An 8631-nucleotide genomic window follows, 5' to 3' on the forward strand; every position below is an offset into this window, starting at 1 on the left:
TATTCTAAACTAATATACTAGGTATATTCAATTTAACTTTAATGATTTAACATTTCAAAAAAAAAATTATAATGATTTAACATAACTATAACATCATATTAAACTAGATGTGCTATATATAAACGAATGTGAATGTGAATGTGAATGTGAATGTGAATGTGAATGTGAATGTGAATGTGAATGTGAATGTGAATGTGAATGTGAATGTGAATGTGAATGTGAAGTTACTCGCGCGCCGCCCCGAACAGAACTACACACCGAGAGGGAGGATAAGAGGGTGTATGATTATTTTTGGTTTCCCTAGGTATCCTACCACTAACTATTATGAGGCTGATCTCTCGAGGCTTTGAGATTATATTAAGTGAGTATGTTTCTTCTAACAAATGTTTATTCATATGCACTGTTCAACGATCGAACCCTAAATTAGATGTTTAAAGAGTTAAATTATCTACTAGTTATGCTACACCCGGTGGGAGTGTGATTATTGAGGAGAAGAATGTTGTCTGGTTTATTCTATTTTTTATTAAAAAGTAATTATCTCATTCATTTTATTTTCTGTTTTTAATCTTATATCCATCTTAATCTTATAAACCAAGTTTTTGTCTTGGGAAGACCTAACCGCTAGATATCAGATTCACCAACCTTGCCATATACCTTAACAAATAGAAGAAACGGACATGCAATATATGTAATCAAGATATATAATTATATATGATTAGATTATTTATGGTTAATAACTTTTAGTTATCGGAAAATACAATAAATACCGAAATTTGTGAATTTTTTTTAGATTTTTTTTAATTTTACAATATTATGAAAATCAATTTTACTCAAAAAATAACCAATAGATGTTTCAAAAAAAAAAATAACCAATAGATTAGCCTAAATTATTTTCAAAAAAAAAGATTAGCCTAAATTGGTATTCATATAAAAATTAATATCACCTTAAAAAAAAAAGAATTAATATCATCTAATTTATTGAAAACTATTATATAATGCAAAGTTGATGCTATTTAGTCAACCTTTAATTAATTTTAGTTTGATTAAAAAAAATTAATTTTAGTTGATAACTTGTAATATTTAAAGGAAATGTAATTAGTATCAGGACAATTTTTCAAAATTTGAATTCAAACTGTAACTATATTTAATTATCAAATGAGGATTTCAAAAAAATTATCAATTGAGGAGTTAATGGTGTAAATATATTTTGAATTTGCGATGGTTAAAGAATGAAAAAAAAACAATATGATAATTTGTAGGGTATTATGCGTATAAAACCCAGTAAACACCCTAATTCTGTTATTTGGCAAATCAACATGGGAAAAAAGACGCGCTCAAGGGCCGCCGCCGAGATGGTTGCCGGAAACATAAACATGTTATGGGAGATACTTATTCGGGTGCCGTTGAAACCAGTGGCGGAACTTCAGCAAGATTTATGGGGGAGCTCAAATAAATTTAAATATATAAATTTTGAAATATTTTTGTTAACAAAAAAAAAATATTTCATAGAGAATCATATAAAGTGTTTTAATTTATATATTGATATTTGATATTATATACTAAAATCAAAATCACATAAAGTGTTGCTAACCATAATGAAATAACTAAATTTTCTTATATAAAGTAGCATAATCAAAGCCCAAGTTAAAAAAAATTGGTACTGTGATGTTGACATAAGTTTTATATTTTTTTCTTGTGTATTAAATTGCTCTCACAATTTAAACCCGTGTGTGGTGAAGGTTAAATATATTTTCAAAAGTGGGGCTCCTAAGAATCAAATACTCAACATATAATTTAAACAATAACTTTTTACTACTGCAACTGATACTTGTTATGTATTATATATGTGATTTTACATAGTATAATATATATCCTATATGCTAAATATTTTTTTGTCAAATCTCTGAGGGAGCTACAGCTCCCCTATGTCAACCTTAAGGTCCGCCACTGGTTGAAACCCCTTATCCGATTAAAGTGCGTCTCGAAGCAGTGGCAGACACTCGTCTCCGACCAACAATTTAATGACTCTCATTCCCTTCACCACCAACAACGCCAACGCTACCCCAATTCCCTTATCTTCTCCAACGATATGCTAGGTATGTTTCAGTATTATTATGGCCCACCACCACCACACATCCTCTCCTTCACCAGTACCACACCAACAACCCCAACACCCCATGTTCTCAATTTGGATTTCCTCAATCACTCCAATGTCACCGTCCTTCGTTCCTGCAACGGTCTTCTCCTCTGCCGTCACAAGTATGGCACCACCTACTTCATCTGCAACCCTAGTACCCGACACTTCACCACTCTCAATTTGCGTAGCATCCATTTAGGAACAAAAGCAACAGAATTTATCTTTATCTTGTTTATGACCCCTCCATATCGCCTCGCTATAAAGTCGTTTCAGTTGCGGCTAGCAGCTATCCAATCTATCGACCTACTTCAGACTGGGTGTTCCATGTATATACATTCAAAACCCATTCCCGTATTGGCCGTGGGGTTTCTGTGTCTATCCCATTTGCACTGAATGCTGCTAAGGGGGTTTACTACAATGGTGCCATTCATTGGTGCAACAAAGGTGAGTTTTCGGTGTATTTTGATGTTGATAATCAGTGTCTCAAAAATTATCCAATGCCGGAGTCTGATTTGGAATGGTCTAAAGGGCTTTATTATTTTGGAGAGTCTGTGGGTCATTTGTATTTGATGCTTCCAGGAAACTCCCTTAATAGTGTTTATGATGGTCATTGAGGCACTGTATTGATCTTAATCCCGTGCGAGTTGAATTTCCACAAATAGTTTGCAACTGGCATGTTATGAGAGATTTCATTTTTCACACGGCAAAAGGCAAGGAGAAGAAATCATCAATGTTGGTCTTGATTGTAAGTCGAGAAGGAGCCATTTTCTATGATCCTATGGATAAAACTTCCAGAAAAGTATGTGATTTTGAGATGGGTTCAACTGCAAGATTCCTTATAACTTCCGGTCATGTTCTTCTGCATTTTGAAAACCTATGCTAATTGCATATGAAATAGTCATTATTGATTATAGGGTGTAGAATCTTGTGGCCATTGTTATTTTTCTGGCTAAAAGTCAACTAGGTGTTGTTTCTAGTACTGTGGTTGGGCTTTGAGTAATTTATAGTAGATTGAACTATGAATGAAGTGGTGTGAATTTTTCTGTGGGTGAGATGCATCTTGGAGCGGTCATGATGTAAAAAGTGAAAATAGAGATCTTACATACTGTTTGGTTCAAATGAGGGGAGGGGAGGGGAGGGATTTTAATGAAGGGGAGGGGAAGGGAGGGGAGGAATTTTAATACTTATTATGTTTGGTTCATAGGAAGGGAGGGGAGGAAAAATAACTTATTTTTATTTGATTCATGAGGGGAGGGAAGAGATTTTGTAATTAAAATTACTTTTATAGGGTTTTATAAAAAAGGACGAAGAGTATTTTCTAGGGAACCAACATAGATCTAAAGAAGAATTCATGGCTTCAACAGCATGGTAACATGTACGTCAAAAAAAAAAAAAGGCTTAATTACAACTTTGGTCCCCGACGTTTACCAATGTCACGATTTTGGTCCCTCACCTAATTTAATTACATGGATGGTCCCCGACGTTGTAGGCTGCGTGCAACGTTAGTCCTACCGTTTATTTCTTAATGGAGGAGGCTTACGTGGACGTCTAGTTGGAGAGAAAAAGGAGATCTGAGGAGAGAGGGGAGCACGTGAGTATCACGTGAACTCACGTGAACCTTATATGAACCCATTATACCCAAATCTGAAACCCTAGGGATCTAAATTGCGTTACCTTCTTCGTTCCAGGGAGGTCAGGGGTTTGGGTATAATGGGTTCAGATAAGGGTCACGTGATACTCACGTGCTTCCCTCTCTCCTCATACCTCATTTCTCTCTTCAACTAGACGTCCACGTAAGCCTCCTCCATTAAGAAATAAACGGTAGGACTAACGTTGCACACGGCCTACAACGTCGGGGACCATCCATGTAATTAAATTAGGTGGGGGACCAAAATCGTGGCATTGGTAAACGTCGGGGACCAAAGTTGCAATTAAGCCAAAAAAAAAAAAACATGGTAACAATAATAATGAGAGGAGAGAAGACAAGAAAGAAATAGCGTGTGGTAGGGAGAATATATAACCCAGAAAAGTTTTTGGATGGGTGAAGTTGAAGTCCAATGGAACTATAGAAAGGAAGAGACATCACATGTACAGTACGAACAACATGAACCGCATTCTTAAAAAAAAATGGTGATATATGTTGCAGATGTGAGACATCAGACATGTAATTGGGATAGGAATTTTGAAGAAAGTTAAGCCGGAGAGTGGAGAAAACAAAAAACAACCCTAACATAAAAAATTGGAATTTTTAGATTTGTGTAGGGTTATTTTTGTCCAAAATTTATTTCCCCTCCTAATTCCCCCACTTTTGGGGGAACAAAAAATTGAGGTTCGAGGGATTTTGCTCCCCTCCATTTCCCTCCTCTCCCCTCCTAAAGTTTGAACCAAACAAAATCAGATTTTAAAAATCCCTCCCCTCCCCTCCCCTCCCCTCCATTCACCTCCAACCAAACAAAGTTTTAAAGCTTTATCCAATCATGTAATCTATGTTTCCTTCTGTCCCGGCCAGTACCACTTTAAAATCAAATATGATCCATGTTTTTACTTTTTAGAAAGTCATTATATGTTAAAATCAATTTGTAACCGGATTTTTCCTGATGTATATATACAAAGCCAAAAAATTTAATGCTATTTAATACTTTGAAAATTTATTTCAAAAAAAAAATCCTTTGAAAATTTAAGCAACTGAAATAATAATTCAGCACGTATGACAGGCATTCCAAAGGCCTGCATTGAGAATTTAAAGTTTGTAGGTTTCTAACAAATAAGGATTTGTTCCTAACCACATGCTTTCTACCCATATAGAAAACAGGAGCATAATCCTAAACCTCACTTGATTAACCCATACTCGAATTCAAGATGAGACACATAAAGCGGAAGCGTACCTTAATGAGCCATGGAAACCGCTGAAGGATTTGAGGTTGTGATTTTCCAATTGTAAATCACCTTTAGGGTTTCCTTATGTTCTCTTCTGATGGGGATGAAGAGAAACTTTTCACGTTGTTACGTTGTTGTGTCTGCAATTGGGGACCATAACCCTATAAGTAACTGCATCAGTTACAATTCTGTTTTCAATATTTCTAATTTGGCCCCTCATCAAATTAGAATATTGCCTTATGGTATCTGCACAATACATTTTCATAACACATATGCCCTTAGCCATAAAATCAATATTAAATAGACCACTTTAGTTTTGGCTAATTAAATAATGGCCCTAACACAATTAAAAGTTATATTTGTGACCCAAAATTCTAACAATCTCCCACTGGTCACATATGTAACTTCACACACGTGTTAGACTTTATGAGCTCAAAAATTGCCATTATATACCTTAAGCATATCCAAATAATCTCGTCCATTAGTCATGCCAGTACATAGAACCAAAGCGATTTTCGTTATATCAATCATAACTAAACCCATCAATGATTACTAGTACTGACATAACTAAATGACATAGATTCATTATGAAATGGGCAGCATGAAAATCACAAGAAGGTGGCATGTACTTGTCAATTTTCAACTGGTCCTACTTTACTTTAGTGAGATCATTCAATAACCTTATTGTACAAAGCATAAAGACAGAATACCAAACTTTATAATTAACCAAAAAAATATCCAAATACTAGATTATGCATGCATAATACCAAACATAGAACACAAAATTTATAAATGACTAACTCCCACTAAACTAAGCATTTCTCACACTGCAAAACACCCATGTGAGCAGTGTGCTCATGAAAGACCTTAGGCGGAAGACCTTTTGTAAGAGGATCCGCTATCATGGAGTTGGTCCCTATGTGTTCTATAGAAATCTGTCCACTTTGTACCCTTTCCTTAACAACTAGGAACTTGATGTCAATATGTTTTGACTTGGTCGAGCTCCTACGCCAAGATTTATTGTCACAGTATAACATAAGTGGTCTTTCAATTCCTTCCACAATTCGCAGCCCCGTGACAAGATTCCTCAACCAAATCCCATGGTTAGATGCCCCAAACATGCTACGAATTCAGCTGTCATGGTGGATGAAGCAATAAGAGTTTGCTTGGCACTACGCCAAGAAACTGCACCACCAGCTAACATGAAGATATAGCCCGAAGTGGATCTTTTACTATCATGGCATCCAACAAAATCGGTCAGAATATCCAATGATCTCTAATTGGTCTGACCTCCTATATGTGAGCATATAATCTTTTGTTCTCTGGAAATACCTCATAACCTTTTTGGCTGCTTTCCAATGATCCATTCCTTGATTGCTCAAATATCTGCTTAACATCCTAACATATCTGGACGCGTACAAACTTGGGCATACATAAGACTCCCTACAGCTGATGCATAAGGAATCTTTTGCATTTCCTGAATTTCTAAGTTTCCTTTTGGGCATTGACTGAGACTAAATTTGTCTCCCTTAGCAACTGGAGTATCCCCTGATGTACAATTCTGCATGCCAAACCTTTTAAGTACCTTTTCGATATAGTTCCTTTATGACAATCCCAGAATACCCCGAGATCGGTCTCGGTGTATCTGAATTCCTAAAACAAAGGAAGCGTCACCAAGATCTTTCATTTCAAATTTTCTTGATAGAAATCTCTTGGTTTCGTGCAACATGCCTATATCATTAGTGGCAAGCAGTATGTCATCAACATACAGAACCAGGAAAATATACTTGCTCCCACTGAATTTGTGATACACACAATCCTCAACAACATTCACCTCGAAACCAAATGAGAGAATTACTTCATAAAATTTGTGGTACCACTGACGAGATGCCTGCTTTAGTCCATAAATGGATTTTGTCAATTTGCAAACCATATTCTTTGGGTCTCCTGACACAAAATTTTCTGGTTGCACCATATAGATTGTCTCGACTTTTTTACATTACTAGTGCAAGTTTCAAATAAATTTACCAAACTAGTGCAACTTTTGATTTAATTACAAGAATAGTGTAAATCGCCACTTGAAGTGGCGATATCTTTTTTTTTTAATTTTTTTATGAAATCGTCACTAGCAGTGGCGACACCAAAATATTTTTTTTTTGACTTTGTTTATTAGTGACGGAAAATTGTCCGTCACAAACTCCGTCGCTAAAAATTTTGTGACGGATGTATGTACACTTCAACTTCCGTCGCTAAATTCTTTTTCATTATTCACTAAGATTTTGAGACGAAATATATTTCGTCGCAAAAAGAATTCCGTCGCTAGAAATGTTGTGACGGATGCTATCTTTCTTTACATTCCGTCACTAATACCTTTTATATTAAATATTAGGATTTTGTGACAGATACGATTCCGTCACAAACAAAGAAAGTAAAAAAAAATATATAAACAGGATGTCGCCACTGTGAGTGACGATTTCAATAAAAAAATTAAAAAATAAAAAAGAGATATCGCCACTTCAAGTGGCGATTTACACTATGTTGGTAATTAAATGAAAAGTTGCACTAGTTTGGTAAAAAAAATTTAAAACTACACTAACCTTGTAAAAAAGTCGATTGTCTCATCAATGTTTCCATTGAGAAACGCTGTCTTGACATCCATTTGATGAAGTTCCAAATCATAATGTGCAACAAGAGCCATGATTGTCCTAAAAGAGTCTTTCGATGAAACCGGAGAGAAAGTCTCTTTAAAGTCAATCCCTTCCTTTTGAGTATAACCCTTAGCCACAAGACGAGCCTTATACCTCTCCACATTACCATTAGAATCCCGCTTGGTCTTAAATATCCATTTGCAAACAATGGGTTTCACACCTTCCGGTAATGGGACAAGTTCCCAAACCTTATTGTTTTGCATGGACTTATACTCTTCCTTCATTGCTTCAATCCACTTTTCAGAGTTGGAATCCTGCATGGCTTGCTGGAAGTTGATTGGATCAGCTTCCATCATACCATTATTTTCCTCATGTTCTTGGAGAAAGACTATGTAATCATCTGGAATAGCATTTCTCCTTTCTCTAGTGGATCTCCGCAAAGGTATTGGTTCTTGTAACACTTGTTCTTGAGGATCTTGAGTTTGTTCTTCATGAACCACCATATCACCTTGAGTAGGAGGAGATTCAACAACAATGTCTTGTAGAGGTTCCGTACTTGCTTCATCAAAAGCAACTGTATGAATCGGTTTTGGAATTGTTACCGACTCTTCCTCTAAAACAAAGTCTCTAATCTTATTCTCCCCTCCAAACTCTATATCCTCAAAGAACGTGGATGTTCCCGTCTCAAAAATTGTCTTTAATTTTGGATCATAAAATTTATAGCCCCTGGATCTTTCAGAATAACCAATAAAGTAGCTGCTCACTGTTCGGGAGTCCAATTTCTTTTCATTTGACCTATAAGGCCTTGCCTCAGCTGGACATCCCCATACATGAAAATGTTTCAAACTAGGCTTTCGCCCAGTCCAAAGCTCATAAGGTGTTTTGGCAGCTGCCTTGGTTGACACTCTATTTAGAATGTAAGCTGCAGTCTTTAGTGCCTCTCCCCAAAGTGACTCTGGCAAGGTAGGA

General features: G+C 36.0%; 1 pseudogene; it reads left to right on the plus strand.

The window, feature by feature from the left end:
• Positions 1-1947: 1947 nt before the first annotated feature.
• On the plus strand, positions 1948-3159 carry LOC130733082 (F-box protein At5g07610-like; annotated as a pseudogene).
• The last annotated feature ends 5472 nt before the right edge of the window (positions 3160-8631 follow it).

This window comes from Lotus japonicus, chromosome 1 (genome assembly GCF_012489685.1).
Source record: "Lotus japonicus ecotype B-129 chromosome 1, LjGifu_v1.2".
Lineage (NCBI taxonomy): Eukaryota > Viridiplantae > Streptophyta > Magnoliopsida > Fabales > Fabaceae > Lotus > Lotus japonicus.